Source organism: Pinus tabuliformis, chromosome 7 (genome assembly GCF_031772625.1).
Source record: "Pinus tabuliformis cultivar Carrire ecotype Pingquan chromosome 7, CPIR1, whole genome shotgun sequence".
NCBI classification, from domain to species: Eukaryota; Viridiplantae; Streptophyta; class Pinopsida; order Pinales; family Pinaceae; genus Pinus; species Pinus tabuliformis.
Window position 1 is genome coordinate 1,468,018,077 of NC_142293.1, and position 24,610 is coordinate 1,468,042,686.

Below are 24,610 nucleotides of genomic sequence, written 5' to 3' on the forward strand. Positions count from 1 at the left end.
GGGTCCACCCAACCTAACATAGGGTCCAAAACCAAAATTTTCCAGGGCGCTACCTCAGACCGTATGAAATGGGGTTACAAGTATGCCTCAAACCCCCTGTGACCTCCCCTCCCCCTCGCTACACAATCGGCGCAATGAAGGGGGGCTTCGACCCCCTCTAACCCGCTGGTTAACTATGTAGACTAGTCTTGGAAAGAATATAACACAACCCAATACACTCTTAGCAGAAAATGCTTGTGTTCTTGAAGTGACTCTACTAGGGTACTGTTTAGGCATCTTCGCAGTGGGGCAACACCATAGATGAAACTAAAACTCTGACCATCTATACTAATTGTGTATCAATATACCCATCATCCCCAATAAAAAAAATAGTTCAATTAGCTTGGTATGTGTGTTTCTGATAAAACAGAATGGTAGGGACTATATCTTTAACCTAAGCTAGTCAAGAATCCATGATGATCAAAGAATCGAACAATACTTCCAGAACAATTAGACTCAATTTACATGAGACAAGGTCCATACAGAGAGTTGGAGTTCTACGAGTGTGTCACCAATGTTTCAATGGCTACAACCACCCTCCAAAATCTTTCCTATGCTTCATTTTGGAGCCTCCCTCCTAAAATCCCAACAGCTTATCTCACACTAACCCAAGTACTTGTGCTTTCATTGAGCTTTATATTTTGTTTTATGGCTTGTGTTCACTTACTTTATTTGTTGTCTAACCACATGTTGATATCTTGACTTGGTTGCAACCCAGTTCTAGGCATGCTTGAGTGAGCTACTTAATCCTTGAGGGAAACCTTCCTTTCTCATGGGAAATGCGTAGTTCAAGCCAACAATGACCCTTTGGATCTAGAATTGTGCAGACCCACCTGTTAGCCTACCTCAACTAGGAAATTTCACAGAGCATGAGTGGCATCCAGAGCCACTCAACCAAGGAATTATGTAGAAGCTTTTCCCTTAGCAGCTTCCTAATGCATGTGTGAGTGAGTTGCCCAATTTTCCCTGAAACTGCACAATCTCTCTAAGAATGCATGGCATATTATTCCTGAAAATAAAATTAAAAAAAAGAAGTGAAAAGCCTCCTTAGAAAATAGGGATTTATTTTTAGTAGTCCAGAGGTCGCACTTGAGTTATTTTAGGAACTACCGCCATGTGTCACTTTTTCCTAGATTTTTGGCCTTCGCATCATAAACCCTATATTAACCCAATATATTTAATGGATGTTGCAAAAGCTCATTTTCATATTAGATCTTGGAGCCTTGGCATTCCAAAGGAGATTTAGGAATCTTTGGCATAGTTGTCGCAATTTTTTTGGGTAAGTCTTTCTTTTCTAGTCTTTTGCTTCTTTTTCTATCATTTTTGTTTCCTTAGCTTGTGCGAGTACTATTTTAATTGTCATATGGAATGACCATTTGATTTTTTATTTTTTTCATCTTGTAGAAGTGATGTTTTAAGTTTTGCATTTCATTTCCCAATTGCTGCATGCATTACCGAGTTTTTGCACTAACGATTGTCGTTGTGACAATTCTCTCCACAAGCTTCATTTTACTTTGGTTTGATTGATTCCTACACTTGTTTTGTTTTCATTCATAATAATTCACTCAGATCTACACCAATGATCACTTACACTTCCAAATATGCTTGTTTTCATGGTACCCTTGGGCAGATATAGGCTTCCATGGTCTGGATCTCACTCTTCCATGTCATACACTTCACATTTCTAGATCTCAAGGCTCTGCCTTAGCTCCAGGAATTGGATAGAGGTTGCCAAGGCCTAGCTCCAACTGTGCACTACGCATTTCTAAGAACGAGTCCCAAACCTTCGCTACTCGGATTGTGCAATGCATAGTCCCAGTGAGCCCAAGCTAGACTAAATGACGCATTGCATTATTCAAGTTAGCATCACCTCCCCACTGGTAGGTGGGAATGCACAATGCGTAGAACCAACTAGAATTTAGTCACCTCTAAGAACGATAATTGTGCAATTCTTCCCAGCAGTTGCCAAGTTTGTTGCTTGGTCTATTCTTTAAGTGATTTTGGTTTCATGCTAACATTTGCATGCCATGAGTGTCCTATATGTCTCTAGGTACAAGATTTTTTCAGTATCTCTCTACTAGTACAGGTAATATAGCTTCCAGGAAAGATCCACCAAAGGATATTGTCAAGAGTATCACTGAGGAAACAACTGAGAAGGGGTCAGTCAATTTTTTGGTTTATGCAGGTAAGAAACTTTTTATAGAGAAGTGAATGAAGATAACATGGCAAGAAATCAAGGATATCTTTGCAGGGAGCTTCAAGGAAGATCTAGAAAATCAAAAGGTTTATGTCAACATCCAGTAGTTAGGCTTACATAAGGTTGTATGCAGGTACCCCGCCTTCCCATGTGTGGAAATCATTCATTGGATTATCTCACATACAAATCCCAAGACTATGACATTGAGCAGTGCCAGTGGAACACAACTTGCTACATTTAAGATGAAGAATTATCATAAGATGCATCACATTCCTCAGCTGGTGAACTACATGGATGCACTTTTCTATGCCACTCACAACAATGTGAATACCATAGACATCATAAAGTGCTGGGTGAAAGAATCATCAAAGTTCATCTTGGCACCCACTCATGTTTAAAATACTAAGTCACTCAGAAAGGACTACCAACTCTTTTTCATATTTTCATGTCAATTTTATGGTCAAGAGAGAATGAAGGCCTTTCGCAGAATTGGGGGGATGTGTTGTACCAGTTGGTCAATGATGGAAGGCCATTCAACTAGTCAATTTTTTTTACTCTTAAGTTGAAAGTGCATGTGGCTAATGCCTAAATCCACCCAAGGATGAGAAAGTGAGATTCTATATGTTTACGTATCTACTTGATGTAATATGTTCTTAGCATCAGTTTCCTGGCATGGGTTGGACATGGACACCATCAGAGGCTGTCGTGAATATTTATTGCAATTTTCTTTCTGGTTGCAACTACATAGGAGTCATGGCAAGGCTGACTAACCATTTCATCATCCTAGTTTACAAGTTTATCCTTGAGCAGGATCCACCTTGCATGTCCTAAGAAGAAATTGAGGCAATACTCAACATGGCCGATCAGTATGCCTCACCCGTTGGCACCTGCATCAGGATGTTTGGTAGAGAAAAGCCTCCACATGTTCTAGCAAGCTTTTCCATAGACAAGTTTGCCATGCTAGAGGTTTCATATCACATCTCCATAGGGTTATCAGTAGCGTTGCATAGGAGGAAGAAGGCACCATGGCTTCTTCTTCCTCTGTGGATTGGATTGTACAATATCAAGAGCTTGAAGGATGCAGATGCCGAGGCAAAGGACTTAGAAAAGTTTGAGTTTGGAACCAAAGACTACAATTTTGTATGATCCCCGTAGTATCTATAAGAACCACTGTGTGAAGGTGCATTATCCATGTATTCGAGCTCAATGAACTGGTCAATATGGATACATATTGGAAATATTCCCTATAGGCGTCAGCATTACAGGAAGCAACAACAACAATAGCAATAAGAAACAAATCAGCATAGAACAAAGGAAAGAGGAAGATTGTCGAGAACCCAGAGGCTCAACAAAGCTACAAGTTCAAATAAGATCCTCTCACTGAGAAATAATCTTCAATAATGGAGGAAAAGAGGTAGGAGCACATAAAAAGAGCATAGCGAAGGAAGAGAGAAAAGAAAAGATTGGAGGAAGCATAGAGGAAGTTGCACGAAATAAAAAAGAATCTAGAAAAAGAATAGGAGCTAAGAAGGAGAGATAGGGAAGATAAGTAGAAATATGAAAAATAAGAAGGGCAAGGTGCAATCATAGAGAAAAAAAATGCCAATATAGGTTGAGGAGTTAAAACAACCACCAAATTAAGAATAGGGTGAGCATTTGTAAGATCGTGAACTTACTCAACAGATCAAGAAAATGGTTGAAGTTATGGACATGAAGTATTCACAACATCCACAAGAACAAGATACCAACTTCATTGCAAAAGCATCTGAGGTCATCCCCTAGTCTCCACCACCTCAAGTATCATGACCAATCCTGAGAAAGAAAGGACCAGTTGTTATCCTTGACGATGATTTTTTGATGGATGTGTACAATATATAATTTGATGAGTTGTAGAAAAATATTGTACAAGTGGGGCAAAATAATTTCACGAATGATCACACATCACCTACATTTATGAAGGAAAGGGTGATAGTATCATATGTTAGAAGGAATTGAGATGCCATGGCCCATGCCACTAAGGTTTATGTAGAAGCGACGAGATAAAATGTCAAGTTCCTATTACTAGATAATGATAAGATGGCAAAGAACATGCTAGTGGCCAGGTAGAAGGCAAAAAAATCCATAGGATCCACAATAGCAAAGATGACAAAAGCGATACTTGTTGAAGTATCAAATATTGAGGCCACCATGTGGAAAATCTATGACAAATTTGTCACAATGCATAAGGGGGTTGTCCATCTGCGTGGTTTTTAGTAGCGAAGCTTAAATATTATTCAAACTTTCAAGGACATAGATGCTGCTATAGAGCACGTGCATGAATGGACAATAAGGCATAAGGGAGCTCTACTTTAATTTCATAAGATGATGAAGCTACAGGTAGAGTTGGACAAAGCATAGATTTGGATGTTGGTCCAAAACTATGAGCAACAATGCCTGCTTGTCAGTAGCATATAGGCTTCCTATGCACAAATGTTTAAGAGTTTGGATGTCATGGTGAGGACACATGTGATCTCGTCAATCAATTCCCTTACCCAAGCCATTGAAAATAACCAAGTATGACTAGAGGTCAAAAGGTACATGAAGAAGCTGAGGCAACAATCCACTAGCGATGACTTGTAGCTAAGCGGAGAAAACATGCAAAAGTACATTGGTGCTCCTACTGTACAAAAGACCATGTTGTGAATGCTTCAAGATGAGTTGGAAAAAATCTCCAGGACCATATACCTAGAAGCTATGAAGGAAAGACTCTTTTTCCATAAAGACATCACCAAAGAGTATGGGGAAACCATAGTGCAATACCAAGCTTTGTATAAGTTCATCACCAAATATCATTAAGAGGATGTTGTTGTTAGGTCTCAAAAATGTCATCCAATTTCACCTTAATCTCCATCATTTTACCCTCATTCTGTAACTCTGTAACTACATAACCCTACATTAAGTAAACATTTTCATGATCGTATGGCTTTAGCATTATATTTTCCAAAGTCATTTATTGTATTTAAAGTGAATTTGTGATTAAATATTATGAGATTAAACAAGTTTTCACATATACATGAAAGTGGTATATGTTTTGTGATATTGTAGGCCTACTTGGAGCTTCTAGAAGTGTCCTACTTGACCTCCTAACTACAAATTCGAATTTCAAGCTCCAACTCATGAAGATTTGTGGAGTAATTATAGAAGGCGAGGATCATTATCTATGCATATTCAAAGGATAAGAGTCATGGATGAGAGGATTTTGAGAGGATATGTATGTCACATCTTTAGGAAATTTGTTGTAACCACATGAGATAAATTTGGATTTAGGAGAGATTTGAGGTATTTGCATTTATTGACCAGTCATCCTCAATTTTTGTATAAATAGGGGTGCATCCTTCAAAGTACCCATATATATATATCTATCTATTATATTCTTCCAATCAATAAAATAGTTCAGTCCAAGATTCTATAGCATATTGTTACTTTGAAGATGTGATGGTATTTTGGTTGCTTGCTGAGGACTGGAGGGCCCCCATCAACCACAATTTACACATATTTGTACATTGGTAATATAGTATAGTTTTGTTATTTTATTTCTTTTCATGTAAGTGTGCTTTTACTTTCAGCAAGTGTGCTTTCAATTATTCAAGTGTGAGTGTTATTTCATTCCAACAAGCGTGATTTCAATTATGTAAGTGTGAGTGTGACTTCCTTTTAGTATGAGTGCTTTCAATTCTGTAAGTGGTGTGATTTTCATTTATGCAAGTGTGATTTAAATTTATTTATGTTTGATTTCAATTGGGTTTGGTTTTGATTGAATTTTCTTTTTGTAATTAGCTTTATATTGCAATATATTAAACTAATATGAATATAGCCACCTAGTACATATAGTACAGGTATACCTCATCAGTTTATGAATCCCTGGGTTGACAATTGAATTACAGGGATTTAACTAACCCTTAAATCACCCAACATTTTGGCACCATTGTCGGGGAGGTATACATAGGTATTTATTTTGATGTTTAGAAAAATAATTATAGTTCAATTCATTTTTAGTTGCATGATTAAAAACATGTTAAATTCATTTTGCATATTAAATTAAAAAAAATCAAAATATTTTGTACTAATCTGTGTGTGCAACAATAATTATCAACCAGTTGGACAAATTCATAGGTGATTAAGAATTTGATCTTCTTTGTTTACTTCCTAATCACATTATTTAAGAAACTGGTTTTCCATGCTTGATTATTTAATGTACATTTTTCTAACCATAAAATGAATATATTTTTGATCCTGTTACGCACATGGTTGCACTGGAAATGTGCATACACTTGATCAATTATTCTATTTCGAGTAGAGTAGAATAGGTGATGTAATTTATTTTTTTATTTTTTTATTTTTTTTTATGTCAGATTTCATTTTCTTTAAATTTTATTTTATTGGTGGTGTAGTAAGAGCAACCCACCTCATTAAAAATTTGCAAGAGGTTGAAGAAAGAGAAGCAAAACAAGAGAACATATAGAGTTTTGAGAGCCATTATCAGAATTGAAGATCAAATCCATCTGTTTTGTCTTTTAAGTTTCACATTCCAATTGAATAAACAGCTTCAATAATGTTGAGTATACTCTCTTCTTTCTCTCTCTATGATCTAGAAGAACAGAAAAGACAATTGAACAAAGTTAATTTTAGAAATTTACAATAAAATTTGTAAAAGAAATCTAAATTCAAAATCAAAAGTACAATTAAAGACCTTTAGAAAGCTCAAAGAGCCAAAATCATGCATCCAATGGATCCAACACTGTCAAGAGCCTCTGTTTTGACACTTTTTGCACCTCATTTCATTAAAAATTCAGAAAGATATGGTTGTTGTAAGATTCTACTCAATTTTTTTGTTAATGAGCCTACAAATCCTACCAAACTCGATCAGTGCACCCAGAAATCGTGAACTGTGAGAATCCACCCTTGCTGACTAGTGAGAAAATTTGTAGTATGGTTGAAACTACCTCTAAGTCCTCTGCGCCTATGGTAACATGCAAGTTCATACAGTCAGGGGCTAGGACTTAGCCCCTACCCCTCCCAAAAAATGGCGCAAATTAACATTTAAAAAACATTATGGAGTACTAGTTGAAATACAAATGATATAGTGTGACTCGTAAATAGGTTTGGTTGATACCATGAGGTCGCAGGTTCAATATTCATGGAGGCAATTTCACTGTCACATAAAATTTTAGACCGCCACGAGGATGCCACGTGGCAACCAATGGTTGTTCCATGTAACACTTCTTCGTTGGTCCACCACAACAACCCATAGACAACAAATCAAAACCACATGTAAATCATGATAGCTGATCCCAATATTCCAAGTTTCAACCTCTCACATGTCCACATCACTGCCAAGTCACACCCTTCCACATCATCACTCTACCCTGTCACACCCTACCACATCATCACTTTGCCACATCATCACTGCCAGATCATCAATCTACCATGTCATCACAACCAAGTAACCACTTTGCCACATCATCACTTCCTAATCACCACTCTTCCATGTGGCACTCCTTGGTGGTACCGGGTGGCACCCCTAATCGTTTTTGCCATTTTTCATAAAAATGGCAAATAGCCATAACTTTTTCATAAAACGTCAGATTTTAGTGAAATAAAGTGTGCTGAATTTAGAACGAGGAGATCTAATCTTTGGCATTGGTTTCAATCTAATACAAGAATTTTTAATTTTGAGCATTTTCTTGGTCCATGGGATCATGGACAACTATGGAGAGCTAAATAAAAAGGGAAAATGTAGTTACATACTTAAACCAACATAAAAACTTACAAATATTAACAATATAACTGCAATAATTAAAAAAACCCACCAACTAAGTCTAATTATAGGTTGTAAATGTGGTAAGGCAGTGTAATGATCTATGCTTTTGGTAGTTGTGGAATCGACACAATTAAGTAGCTTATGAAAAATTTGTTTATGATCTATTATCGAAATATTAAGTGTATGGAGAAGATATCTCAAGCTCAAAATTGTTAAGAAACAGGTGAAAATGCATTTAATTTTATTGAATTTATTTTATTAGTAATATTTCTATGTTTTTTTGTGTATATATCAGATGAAGAGAGACTGATCACCTCTATCTCTCTCTATCTCTCGATGGAATTACATTCTAATGCAAGAAAAAGTGCTAAGCTTTTGTAGGTTCGAGGACACAATAAAAGAAGATCACTATATGCATGAGAATACCAAGTTTCTTACAGAAGAGCATGATCATTTCATGCCAAATCAGATCCATTACGCCATTGCTACTAAAAAAGAATACCAATTTACCAATGCCACTCATTTTAAGCCTGCAGTCAATCCATAATTATCCATCTCCGTACTACCAAAAACTCATTTCCTTTGCAATTATCATACTTCCTTGCCTCGTTTTCATTCACTATTAACCCAGAAATAAAAGTCATTCACCTCCCTTATGAATTCGAGTCACCCCATTTTCCTTTTCATTCATGTCAAATAAACCTTACTCCAATGCCAATTTTTCATCCATAGGACTTCAAATTATTATTGCACATTTGTGTTTAATGATGGAGAATTCATTAACACCTTCCTTCTAAAAATTTTTGACCCATCGACTATGACACATCATCTGCGATCAAAACTAGAGATCTTTCAAGGACCTTGAGGCTTGCATGCCTTAATGGAAAGCTATCTCGCCAATAAATAGTGGGAATACATCAATGTCCCTTATTTGTTGAATTTTCTAGGTGACTCGACTTCAATACATCTATTCGTGCCTAGTAATATGTACTTAGGCATATTGACTCCCATTGACATCAATGGTGAGTAGTCTTGTGTTGGTTAATGGAAATCATTAATGACCAATAATCCAATAATTTCTTCTCTATGTTTGAAATAGACGCATCTATTCACATAGATAAGAATTATACCATTGTGCAGGAATGAATGAAGACTACATGATTTCAACAATTTGTAGTAGGATTCAATTCAACATCCATAGCAATAAATATTCCAAACTCATCCTCAATTCATACAACCAAGGAAAAAAATGAAGATGATCATATTCTCTTACTTCACATTCCATGATCCAGTAGCAGCAACCACACTCTTCTATATATATTTCTTGTCCACTTTTCAGGTATGTGAAGGTATGTTATTTTCTAATCTTTAATCATGTAATTCCTTAAATGCTAAAATTGTAATTTTGGAAAATCCCTCACCACATTCATATTCATTCATATTCCCTTTCTCATTTGCAATATATTCATATTAATTCCACCTTTTTCATGTCCCATTCCATTTCATCCTAACCAACATATTTTCCCAATTAACTATTATTGCATTTTGATTCCAAAATTTTATATGTTTTGCGATGATCAATTGATGAGCGCATTAAATGGCTGACAAAAACTATGGAAATTCTAAATGTCTTCAAAGTAATTTGATGCAACAAAATAAAATAAGTATTATTAAACAAGAATTAATACTCAAAAATTTTGGTTGTCACACAAGAATCAAGCATAAAAATATGTTGCAATCAAATGATTTCAAAAATTGTAAAAAAAAATAATAAAGTTAACAAATGATATGCTAATGCAAAGTTAAAAGAGAATCAATATAGAGCCAAAGCTCATATAGAATAAAAAAATTTCAAGAAGATTAACTTATGATTAAGGGAATCAATACAATAGTTGCATGAGGACATGCAACAACTTTTGTTGGGGGGTATGTTGGGCCTAAAAAATGTTGTCCAGTTTCCCCTTAATTTCCATAATTTTACCCTCATTCCATAATTTTGTAACTACATAACCCTACATTAAGTAACCATTTTCATGATCATATGGGCTTAGCATTTTTTTTTCTATAGTCATTTATTTTATGTACCTTAAGTGAATTTGTGATTAAATATTATAAAATTAACATGTTTTCATATATACATGAAAGTGGTATAAGTTTTGTGATATTGTAGGCCTTCTTGGAGCTTCTATAACGAACCTACTTGGTCTCGTAACTACAAATTCCAATTTCAAGTTCCAATGCATGAAGATTTGTGGAGTAATTATAGAAGACGAGGATCATTATCTATGCATATTCAAAGGAGAAGAATCATGGATGAGATTATTTTGAGAGGATATGTATCTCACATCCTTAGGATATTGGTTGTAACCACATGACATAAATGTGGATTTAGGAGGGATTTGAGAGATTTGCATTTATTGATCAGTCATCCTGAGTTTTTGTAGAAATAGAGGTGCATCCTTGAAAGGAACCCATCTATATATCTATATATATATATATATATATATATATATATATATATATATATATATATATATATATATATCTATATATATATGTATTCTATTCTTCCAATCAATAAAATATTTCAGTCTAAGATTCTCCAGCATATTGTTACTTTGAAGATGTGATTGTAGTTTGATGTGATTTCTGAGGAATGGAGGCCCCCCAACAACCACAGTTTACACATCTTTCTACATTGGTAACATAATATAGTTTTGTTATCTTATTTCGTTTCATGCAAGTGTGATTTTACTTTCAGAAAGTGTGATTTCAATTATGCAAGTGCAAGTGTGACTTCCTTCCAACAAGTGTGCTTTCAATTATGCAAGTGTGAATGTGATTTCCTTTCAGTAAGAGTGATTTCAATTCTATAAGTGTGGTGTGATTTTCATTTATGCAAGTGTGATTTCCATTTATTTATGTTTTATTTCAATTTGGTTTTCTTTTGATTGATTTAATTTGTTTTGTAATTAGTTTTAGATTGCATTATATTAATCTAATCTGAAGATAACCACCTAGTACATATAGTACATGTATACCTCATCAGTTTACGAAACTGTAGGTTGCAAGTTAAATGACAGGGATTTAACTAACCATTAAACCACCCAATAGTTGCCCAGTGTTTATTTCCCCAAGCTATTGAGTCATAGTGTTTTGTCTTGGTAGGCTCACTCTAGCCTATTTTGTCCCACGTGATTATATGTGGAAAATGTATATTTTTTTAAATATGTTGAAAGTGAAATTCAAAGTGTCATTAGTGGAATGTGAATAATCACTATGTAATGTAAATAGTTATTTGTAAAGAATTTGAAGAGTTGTGTGGGTATTCAAAGAGTCAAAGGGGAATGTCAAGGATCACCCCACCCTTTATTATAAATAGAACCTCCTAACTCATAGAACAGGATTTTTGGAGCCAAGCTTCTTGCTAGGCTTAGGCTCAAAGAAGGCTTGGAGAGTATTGTGATGAGCCATGGCTTCTCCACAACGTAGAGAAAGTATACCTCTTTGAAGGAGCAGGCGATGTTGATTATAATGTTCCACTCTTGGGGATAGTGGTTAAATGGTGTATGTATAGATGGAACTTCAACTTATAATAATAATAATTGAGCCAACACATTTTCATGCATATGTTGTTATTGTAGTTGGACTACTCTGGTTTCTTTAGAAATGTATGTTGTTTAACTTATGTATTTTCTTATGAAATATTTTCTATGTAGTTGTGTGAATCTTGTTGAAGGAATTTTGTTGGGTTAATCCATCACCTTGGTTTGTGGACTATTCCACCTCTAGATTGTGATGTCATTTGATTTGTGTGTTCCTTTCAAGCTTCATTCTATTACATGATTTTAAGGGGCACATATCATTTTCCTCTCCATGTGTTAGAACCCTAATGCATCTCAATTGACTCATGAGAAGGTCACACACTTGCTTCGGACCAAAGTTACCATGCATACCTATGTGCGCTATTGGGATCAAGGCACTACATTACCACCCACTATTGGGACTCCTACTCCAAACGACCTGAGATATAGTTAGAACTTCTTATTGGGAAGATCCCCTTGAATTTTGGAGTCAAGCATCATCAACAATGGGAAAGTGATTCTTCATAAGTATATAAAACCACTATCAATGGACAATTAGATCAGATAGGTTGTTTAGGGATCTTCACATTATAGAACCCGGGAATCCATTACTTGGCACATGCAGCAAATCCAATTTCCACACCTATTTGGAACCAAAGAATATCTTACTTGACACAAAAACAAATCCAATTCCATAACCTATTTGCAATGAGGGATATAAAAGTGAGGTAGAGTTAAACTTATCAGAAAGTGAAGGAGAATAGTGTAAGGAATAATTGGTACAAATTTAGAAGAATTACATCAACCTTAGAGAGGAGGAGGATTCTTTTGCTAGGTCAAAGAATCTTTCCATAGGGGTATATGCTCTAAGGCTAGTATATAAAGCTATATTTGTAGATAATTCATGAGGAGTAGTCTGGTAGTGGAAGAAGGTCTAGAATTTCAAAAATCTTCTAAAAGCTAAGTGACTAGATGCATATATACCTATAAGGGATATCATGTTCATTTTTTTAAAAACTGGGTTTTGAATAAAGACTCAAAGGGATATAAGGCACTATATCTTATGGTGTTTCAATGTATATGGCTTACTGAAAGCTATGAGATCTTTCAAGGTAAGGTTTAGCCATTTTTCAACTGTGTATCCTAGTCATGGCTGAGCTTTCATAGTAAAAAGAACCCTTAAACCGATAAATAAAGGGCATTTATCCATCCTTCTATTGTTAAAAGTGGGAATGGTGTTATTTCACTTTTCAATAGCACCAGTCAAGTTCGACAACACAATATGTTGTAGGAGGTATATTAGAGGAGAGGTGACTGAAGTCCAAGTCTTTGGGGATTCCTTGGTTATCAATTAGTTGAATGCTAGCTTTAAGATGGAAGAATTGTTTTTACAACCCATTTTGCAGCAACAGAAGACACTCAAGGCACAATTCTTGAAGATATAATTCCATCATATTTACAGAGAATTTAAGGTAGAGGCTAATGGACTGTCTAAAGAGGGTTTACTGATGATGCAAAACTATGGTTTAGTAAGGGAAAGCATGTATGATGTAAACCTCCAAGAGAGGTTATTACAAAAATTGGGCTTGTGATGTTCTATATATATATATATATATATATATATATATATATATATATATATATATATATATATATATATATATATATATATATATATATCTAGCACTGATACAGTTTCACATTATAGTTGGAATTCTATTTCACACTAGGTACCAACCTATAAGGGTTGTGAGTTTTTGTTTGGAAGGCAAATGATATTTTGCTAAAAAGTCTTTTGAATGTATTGGTATTAGAATTATGGTCAAATGACCCTATAAAAAACATTTGCAGGCATTTGTAAAAATAAGTCCTAGATAAGAAATAGATAACATATTGCTCATTTAAGCATTTTCCTGAAATAACATATGTAAATGATCCACATTTTATGTCTAATAAGAAATCATGTTGTTTATGGGAAAATAAAACATTGAGGATTTGTAGAAAGTCCTACAAGGTGATTGAATATTGTGACGAAATTAACTTTTCGATTTTTATCCATGAGGGTCCGAATTTGGAATGAAAAGCTAGTGGGGAAAGAATTGGATGTTTATCAAACAACTCACTCATTGTTGGCTACTATTCACGACCACTTTGACTGTATTAATTGTGTTAGGTGGGCAAAGCATGGTCACTACTTTGATGGTAAAGTGCTACTAGGTGATTGAACATTTTGGCTTAACTCATATTAAAATAATAATAATTATATATATGGTTTAGACTACTACATTGTTTTTGGCTGGAGAAGGTGGTAGACGATCCACTTTTTATGTCTAATAAGAAATGATGTTTTTTAGGGGAAAAGAAAACATTGAGGCTTTGTAGAAAGTCCTACAAGGTGATTGAATATTGTGACGAAATTAACTTTTTGATTTTTATCCATGAGGGTCCGAATTTGGAATGAAAAGCTAGTGGGAAAAGAAGTGGATGTTTATCAAACAACTCATTCATTGTTGGCTACTATTCACGACCACTTTGACTGTATTAATTGTGTTAGGTGGGCAAAGCATGGTCACTACTTTGATGGTAAAGTGCTACTAGGTGATTGAACATTTTGGCTTAACTTATATTAAAATAATAATAATTATATATATGGTTTAGACTACTACATTGTTTTTGGCTGGAGAAGGTGGACAAGAGAGAAATGAAATGGTTCTATATTGGTGACATAGGGAGATTTCATCTTGATGGCTACCTTGGTATTATTTCACTGTCAAAAGGACATCGTTTAGAAGCAAGCTTGAACATGGGAAATATATCTCTTTAGGTAAGGTATTGATGTTTTTTACCAAAATATTTGAAATTTGTAAGTTGTCCAATATTTTTTCCGTTGCCACATCCCAAAACGGTTCGTTTGTGTAGGTTGAAGTAGCTCTGACACTGTGCCATTATTTCGACAATATGATGTTACATGCATATCCATTTCATAGTTCTTGTGTGGCTATGTTTGTTCCATACCACCAAGTCCTTGAAAGGTAGGTTCAGAAAGAAGGAATTGTCTACAAGGATATTTGTTCACTTGTGTCAGGTTTACTTCATGTTGACCTTAAGGGTCATGTTACCCACACACATCCATGGGTAACCATAGGATATTTTTCTTCTTCTATGATGTAATTTTCCAGCCAACTTTCATACATTATTGTTTATATGTTGTTTTGTTGTTTCCATTCTTTTTCCACGAGTTATATCCAAATTGGACTTTTTAGCATGCAACTTAGTTGGAATGTTTGTGCCTAATATCTTCCTAAAGGTTGAATACTAAGCTCCTAATGTGTTATTTTCTATGGTGACATTTTATTTTCTATTTTATACCATATGGTGTGAAATAATGAACTATATACAAAATTTGAACACAAGTAATATATGGAATTTTCTTTTGCAGATGTGCTCTCTTTTCTACCTTAATATCAGAAAAACAAAATTATTGATATTGTAAGAATTGTTTGAGGAATGCATTAAGGTAAATTTTTCTGATGTCCTACTTGATTGATACCTTATCATGATAGAAAAGATTTAAATATGAATTAATATATTCTTGAAATAAATTAGATTCAAAGTTTATAGATATAAAAGATATAAAGAAATGTTAATTCCTTCATCTAATTGTTACTTGACTCATGTGTAGGTAGGTTAAATGAAATGGGATGGAAAGATGATGTGGAGACCATGCAAAGCATGTCTTGGATATGATTAATTTTTTGTTGGATATCCTTCAGGAACTTGGGCCATCGACTTTGGAACTATTTTTGGTATAGATTCCTATGGTTTTTAATGTTGTGATTCTTTCACCTCATGGTTATTTTGGGCAAGAAAATGTTTTAGGAATGCTAGACAAGACACCGGTGGACAACTAAGTAGATTTTTTATAATTGAAATTCCAATTCCATGATATCCTCTCTTTATTATTTGATTTGAATGTTTCCTTTAATTTGTTTTTTCTTTTAACTATGAAATTGAAAATACTTGGTATCATGTCCATCTAAATAACATCCAAATCTTGAATATGAGATTAGTATTACACTATATTAATTGAAATCATTTCAATTGTTTTGTATTAAAAAGAATCATGACGATTATAAAAGTTTACTTTCATGTTGTTATTTGAGCATAGGTTGTGTATATACTTGACCGAGTTCATGTGTTAGAGAATGAAATGTTGTTGTGAATAAGACAACAAGGATTAGACATCACACCATAGATTATTTGTTATCACAAGTTATCTATAGACTGAGGTTTCTAGCATTTAACATAGTTGACATGAACGTGGTTGATCTTTCTTTCAAGGTTTAATACTAAGTTACTAGGTTGTTATTTTCTATGGTGACATTTTATTTTCTTTGTTTATATAGGTCATCTAGCCACATAGTGGCGACTAGCCCAACATAAGAAAATTGTTCAAGTTTTTTGCTTTTATGGGGAAAAATGACATTGACACTGCTGATGTTGAGGTACATGTCATATAAATATTTTATAGCCTACTTCAGTTTATATTCCAATATTCATCGCCTTTCATGTCTTATAGTTTTCATTTTATCTTCATTCATTTTCAGGAGATAATATCAATATTCATGGTAAGAAGTGGGAATTTAAGAAAGAGGAGAACAATAACACTAGAGTGAAAAATGAAAAAAGAGAGAGAGAAGAAAACCAGCCTAGTGATACCCTTAGAGCAAATATCCCGCATAAGACACACACATAGAGACTGATGGTCAAGTCTCAAGATTTGGTGAATTCACCTGCAATGCCTTGGAAACACAGTGATAATGTTTTGAAGTGATGAAACAATATTTCAAGTTAAAATTGTGGTCCAATCAATATTAAGTTGGAAACTCATATTGTAATGCTTTACATTTTATAGAATATAATTTATGTGGTTGAAATTATTTATAGTTGTACTTTATTTTATTTAGTATTGTAATTAACATCTGTAACATTCCATTTTCATATTAGATGAATATGCACATTGTATGACTAATTAATGTATGTTAATTAATAATGAATGCATAAAATCAATCTGAAACTACTTAATTAGTATTTTATATTGATTAATGATGAAGGCAAATAAAATTAATACATGAGTAAATTAGTTTATAATGATTATTAATGAAAGTTAATGAAATGAATATAAATTACTAAATCAATTGTTTATATTAGGAATATGAAGCTACCAAAAAAAGATAAATGACTATTACAAATGATAATTTCTAATTAGAAATGATGACTAAAATTTGCATATATATGACTATTCGTAACTAAGTTATAGTATATTATAATACGACTAACATTTTTGTCATATTTCTTTGGTCATTAGTTGGTTGTCTTGGGTGATCATATAGTAATATATTGTGTATATTTGGTCATTAATTGTGGAAATGATGGACTAAATCAGTAACTAAATTAATGACAAAATTTATGACTAAATATAATACTAGGCTATAAAATTGAGCTAACCAATTAATGACGAATCTAGAAATGACTAAAAGTTGGTCACGTGATAAGATATTGTAAATTAGCTACTATTGATCACCAAATAAGAAATGGTCGTTTATATGCAAATTTTAGTCATTTTTTTAGTAATTGATTAGCTATTTTGTACTAGTGCATGTCACACCATGGAATATAAGGCCATGGATTTAGAATTCACAAGACAAGAATGTAGAAGGGTAGTGCTAAAGGTAATGCACACATATCCACCATAGGTTGTGTTATCACACAAGATGGAGTATTCATGCAATAGGGAGACATTCAGTGGATAGAGGATTACTTGGATACATGGTTACATTCAGTGAAGTACAAAACCACACATAAAAATATTGCAATATTACGTCCATGATAATTTCATGACAAGGTCGTAATAGATGTGATCTATGCATAGGTTGATAGATACAAGCTTCGAGATGCATTGACTTAATGCAGAAATAATGTTCAAACCACTCCTAGGGTCAAACTTAAAGAGATACATGGTACACCTTTGACAACACACTATGAGGTATTACTAGAGCATGAAGTACAACAAATGGAAAACCTCTTTAACCAGAGGGTGTTTAGACTCCAATTAGTATTATGGTGCATCATCATATGACTGGAAAATGAGTTCATTTGCATCATATGGTAGGGGAAAGATATTAGACATGCACTACGCTAATTATCAATACACATAATTCATTTTTTGATTGCATAAAAGGATTGAAGGAGAGGAATAGATGGGTTGCAACATATGTTAGTATTAAACAATAACATCTAATTGAGATTGGGAGTCATGAACATTCAGGTTGGCTATGAAATCTAAGGATCTAGTTGTTTGACGGATCTCTCCAATTCAACATCAAGTTATATAGATGATTTTGGGATTGAAAGATGGGGGATCAGCGGGGACTTCACTATGGGGCGATGCAAATGTTCCTTATTGTTTCCTAGGATCAGGTCTAGTTATAAATTGGAAAGGAGGATTCATTATGATAACATTGGATAGTTATTTATGACCAGAGGCACAACATTGAAATGTCATTATTTTCTTGAAATTAGAATGATACCCTAGTGTCATGAGATCAATCTATGCTGGGGGAGTATAATGGTCAAAAGTGGCTCAACGACACATGTGGGATGCTATAATTAGTTTGGATCAACTTGTGATGAGGGAGAATGTGAAGGCATTACTTGAGGACAAGCAATTTTGGAGAGGGAAGATTGCAATGTTCCTTCTTTCTCAAGCTCAATGGCATTGCCTTTTCTTGTTTAATTGTTCCATTTAGGCTAAGTAAGAGGGAAAATTGTGTAGGGGATGAAGTGAGTTTTGTTGAACTCATTCTAATAATACTATCATAAATAAAATAATTGGGAAATTTATTATTGATTGAAAAGGGTGCCAAAGTATCTGCTTAATAAACTAATAAAAGGAGAGAAATATACAATGTTATAGAAGGCCCAACAAATTTTTATAAAACGAAAAATGGATTCATTCTCTCATCATATATCTTATGTTTTATTATTGTGGTTTTGTTGAATCTTAAGCGAGGTTGAATGCGGGTTTATAAAGACTCTCAAGTTAGTTTTCATGATATTCCATAGTCACCATAGCTAGACATTATCAATTTTGGTGGTTGACCCATGACCACCCTAGTTGGTTATTGTAGAAATTTATTTTCCTAACATTTTATTATTTTAGGTGATCCATTATAGTGTTGTAGACCAACTGATTTCTAGGGTTTACTATTGCATCAAGAGGACAATATCATATGTTTCTTTGCATAAGAAGAAATTTTCATAGTCCAGATCAGATCTGGAAAATTACATTCGTCATCCAACCAAATTGTTGTAGATAAATCTGCAAGGAGCTATTTCTCCATGATCTCATGACCCATTGAGATCACCAAACAACAAAATATAATTGCTGATGTGACCTAATAATGGCCCCTCAATCCAAATGTTCAGGCATGCAACAAGAAATCAAATCTATGCTATAGATAAGAGATCACACCTCGAATCCTCGCATGTCAGGGTAGGGTTTTGAGTTTGATGCAAATCTTTCTCTCCACTCGAGTGATCCAACACATTTACACTATATATCTATCCCTCCACACAAACATAACTTAACAAGGAAAATAGTTGATATTCCTCGGAAGATTGTTAGATCAAAAGCAATAGACATGATCATATAACATGCTGAACACAAATTCATGTAAGGAAGGGAACATATATTTTTATTAACCATAAAAATGAAAGCACATCAAATATATACCTTCAAATACAAAGAATATCCTCTCCTCCAACTTGCAGTATGGCCTCCTCTCCCAAGGCAGCAAAGCTCTCACGCTATATTTTGGATCCTCTCACCGCTTCCCTATTGGTGAGATTATAAAGGTTCATTCCATCAACCAGGAGAATTTATCTAGACACCTAGGGGCCTAAGAAGTTAGGAAGCTTCTACAATAATGGAACCCTAGGCAACTCATGTAGAAGTGGGTCAAGTTGATCTCCTGGGGAATGGAAAATCTAGAAACCTTTTTTCACAACTATGAGTTTTTTCTGAATCTTCTCAATCATGAAATAATTAGTATCTCATAATTATAATATTTTGGAAAAATAATTATGAGAAATTTCTCAATTATGTAATTTCACCCTTTTATGATGGGATATATCTCATATAAGTAAAAGAAAACGTGAAAAGGGATGAATTTTAACCAAACAACTGAGGTAAGTTTAACATGACTTTCTCTCCCAATAATGGAGTGGTAAATAGGGTTGTAACACAAATGAAAATATCAGTTTGAAGGTTATAATCTGGGAAAGTTCATTTTCACTTTGAAGCCTAAGATCCATAATTAGAAGAATGTAATATCTTAATATGTCTAGACTAGAATGAAGATCATGTTTAATTAAAGGGGTTGAGTAATGTAAGAGATTTGAATCGCATTTCTCTCTTTCAATAGCTAAAATATGAAGGGAAAATTTATTGGGGAAGACAAATTATTTAAGGTTCAATCCATCTATTCCAAAGGTCTATGTATTTTCAACTGGGAGAATAAAAAATTTAGTTGGACAATATCTACATTAATCTATCCAAATCTATCAAAGGTGGAAAGCAACGATTCATCATCATTTCAGAAAGATTGAGTCTCTTGCTTAAGGACTGAGTTTGAAAATGGTTTCCAAATTTAAAGACTTGCAGAATTAAAGAAATCCTTCTAATCCAATCTCTTATTGAATTGCTCCTAACAGAAGAAAAACCACAAATATAAATGTAAATTAAAGAGGATCATATTTATTATTACTCTCTTTTTTTATGTGCACTAGCAGATCATCATTGCGCTGAATTCTGGGGGCATGATTCCTCATCTCATAAATGGAAATTTGGAAAAGTAAATGTAGTTCAATTCCATTAATTTATGGACAAAAATTTAGACTCAATATACTTTTTATTTGGTCAAAATTATTCTTATTAGAATATTAATTACTTTTGTGTGTATTACTTCATAATCGGTAGAAAGTGATCTATTATTCCATGGGAAAAGCTCTCAATTATCCATCGATCATGCAGAATAAGAATGAGTGAAATTCGTTTATACACTAGATGGGTATATTTCTCCTTTTCTAGTGCACACTTGTATAAAAAGTGTTTCTTCTAAATCTGGATTAAATCCATTTTGAGTAGGATGAAAATCCTTTGGCACCTATGTGTGTGATTATGTTATGAAATGGGAAAATAATTTACTAGAGGTAAAATCACAGTAGCATATTGGACATTATTGGCATGGCGGAACAAAGAACATGATCTTCACTTTCATACGAACTATTTTCTATCAATTAATTTGTGGTTGTTAAATCAAGTATAGTCACAAACTGGGGGATTAGTTAATAATTAATAGAACTAGTAGTTGCACATTATTCTCTATTGGTTTGGCAGATTTATTTTTCAATTGGGTGTCTCTGGATCTTATAATATAGCCTATGTTGTGAGTGAAGAAAATATAGAGCAACCTATATAGGTAAAGAAAATTTAAAAAGTGATGGTTTGCTTCTCAGTATAGCTTTTCACAAATACACTACATTCTAGTTATGAAAAGAGCTGCCAACTTTCTTTTAAAATTAAAAAAATATATAAACCTCTCCTTTTATGATATTTTTTTCATCTTTTAACTCTTACAAGTTGAATACTTATATTTTTATAGTTACTTTATTCCTAATATGGGTATGTTACAACATATTTACCCATCTAAATTGTAAACTCAATTGGGTTATGGTAAACTCCACTTTGCAATTAATTCCATTTATATCTATGTCACTTTAGGTATCTATGGCATCACTTTCTCGACTAGATCAATTAATAATTTAAATTATTTTAATAGTACAATATAAATAGATCTTTTTATGAGAATTAATGTAATTTATGAATGATTTTTTTTTTAGAGTTTGTTTACTATTATATATGTTAATAGTATGTTGCAATTTTACAGTAGTTTTATTTAATTTTCATGCATTAGTTGTTTCACTACTAATGTTAATATGTTATCTCACCAGATCTGTCATGTCATGGGCTAACATAATGTTCCATTTGACTTCTTATTAAATGGACCACATGCATAGATGTAGTGTATGATGAAAATTCAAATTTCAATGTGTTGGTTTCGAATAGATAAACCATAATGATTAGTCTAAGAGGAACAATATTCTCATCCATGGTTTTTACTATGCCTTGCCTAATTTCTCTTCTATTCATTGTTTTTGTATAGATGAAACATCCTATAAATTTGATGTTTTATTCGTTTCTCTTAACTCATTTACATGTAGGAAGAACATTGATCATAGCACTATCCTGAATTCCTTGAAAACCCTAGATTTGTGTCCCTCATGTTTTTGGGATAGCATATGATAAAAACAATGTCATGTTTACAAGGTCGTACTAATATTGTGAGATTACCCTGAATTTATTTGAAATGGATTCTTATACAGGGAATATTTTAGGGGCTAATATTCACTGGTGGGCCAATATTCCATGTTGTTTCCAAACATAATATTCTCCAATTTCCATTTTTATAAAAGTGAATTTGCAAAGATTTTGTAGTTGTTGTAGCGGCTACAACCACCCTCCAAAATTTTTCCTTGACTTCATTTTGGAGTCTCCCTACCAACCATTCTTAGCAACATGTCTTGCACTGTACAAGTTGAATGCTTCAGTTGAGTTTCAGTGGCTTACCAGCTAGTGCTTGTCAACTTGTTTGCCTCCCACCCACAAGCTCACATCTCAGAACTTGGTCAGTTTCTCATTGCCATGTTCATCGGAAAATTATGTAATTATGGAAGAGAACTAGCATCCCCTCTAGAATTTACACAATCCATCTAGCCTACCTGCTACTCTCCATAAAAGTGCAGAACATCTAGGCAACCTTCCCTCTAGAAATAACACAATGCAGCCACTCACTGGGCTTTCTCACAAAAAGTACGCAATTCTAATTGACAGCCATGGCTTCACTCCAGAAACTGCACAATCCATCAGGGACAACGAGACTTGCTCAACCCAGAAACTATGCAAAAGTTATTCCCAAGATTGCAGACTCTTACATATTCTCCCTAGTTGACCAGTTCCCTCCAGGACTGAGAAATCTTGATTTGCATGCATAGGATTCTTTTCCTGAAAAAGAAAAAAGGAAAAGCAAAAATCATCCCTAGATTTTAGGGATCCATTTTTAGCAGCTGGAGGTTAAATGCAAAAGTCATTTTAGAAACCTCTCGCCAAATGTCGCCTTTTCCTAGATTTGTGGCATGCGTGTCATAAGCCTTGATCTTATCAAAACTTATTTATTCGACACTACAAAGTTCATTCCTCGGAGTGACCTTAGACCTCTGATATGCCACATTTCATATAGGAGCATTCGATACAGTCAGCTTATTTATTTACGGGTAAATCTACTTTTCATTTCTTTTGCTACTTTTATGTTGCATTTTGTATTTTGGTTTGTGGCATTGTTGTTTTCTTACATCCAATGAATGTTTGTTGTCATTTTGATGCATGTTAACATATAGAAGCACGGTTTCAGTTTTCCAATGCATCTCACTGTTGTCACATGCATGGCACTCTTTCTACACTAACGGTCTTCGTTGAGGAAACTCACTTCACAATCTTGCTTGTTTTCCCATTTTATAAATCCTGTGCTCATTGTTTACATGCATGATCATTCACCCTTTCTCGCACTAAGCTTTGCCATGCATTTAGCCTTTGCATGATTTCAGTTGCCCGTCAGTGAGTCTAGGCCACCTTTCCCCGAACGATGCCTTGCCTAGTTTGCAATGTGCATTTATGAGAGTGAAGGATCTGCCTTCCTTGTATAAATTGTGCAAAGTTAGCCCAACACTAGCCTTCAGGATTTCTCTGAGCAATTCTAAGAGGCGGCGCCTTATTGGCCATGCAAATGAAATTTACTAGTTTGAACTCCTTGCTGACTACAACCGTGCATTCCACAGTTTTATTCCTTAGAAGGCAAGGTTTGAATATGAATTTCACAGTCTCAGCAGTCCGTCAGCCTCCTGACAACTTCAGGTGTGCCTTGCACAGTTTTGACAGTCAGTCTCCTAGCCTCCTAGTGAAAATTGTGCAATCTTTCCAGTCAGTCACTGAGGTTTGTTGCATGTGAGTCCTAAAAGTTTTTTTAGTTTTCAAATGACATTGTGCTCTTCATGAGTGTTGATCTATCTCCAAGTATCACAGGTGTTCGTCTGTCTCTCAGTAGTATAGGTAGAATGACCTCCAATAGAGAAGGCTCAAAGGACAGCATCGAGAGCATAACTGGAGATGTAATCGAGTAAGTTTCTATGAGCCTACCTATATATGAAGAAACTAAGTTGTTCATAGAAAAGGACATCAAGATGAAATTGAAAGACATCAATGACAGCTTTTCAGGCACATTTGAGGAGAATATGGAATATCGTAGGGACTATGTCAACTTACACAAGTCTGGGTTGTACCGGATTGCATGCATGTATCCTTTGTTTCCATGCGCGTACATGATCCACTAGATTGTCTCACAAATTTATTTGAAGGAAATGGTGTTGAGCAGTGTAAGTGGAAAAAAGCTTACTAACTTCAGGGCGAAGGATTTTCAGGAGATGTATCACTACCATAGTCGGTGATCATAATGGATTCATCCTTCACCAAATCCAGTAGTAGTGCAAACTCAAGAGACATATTTAAGAGTTGGGTGAAATAGCCATCCAAGTTCAGGACAACACCCAACCAGGTTTACAAGACAAGGATACTACACAAGGAATATCAACTCTTAGTCATCTTTTCATGCCTCTTGTAAGACCAACAGAGCACAAAGACCTTCCCATAGAGTTGGGTGATTATGTTGGATCAACTGGTGAGTGAAGGAAGACCTTTCAATTGGTCCCACATGTTGGCTCTCAGGTTAAAGGAATAGTAAGCAAAAGCCTGGCATC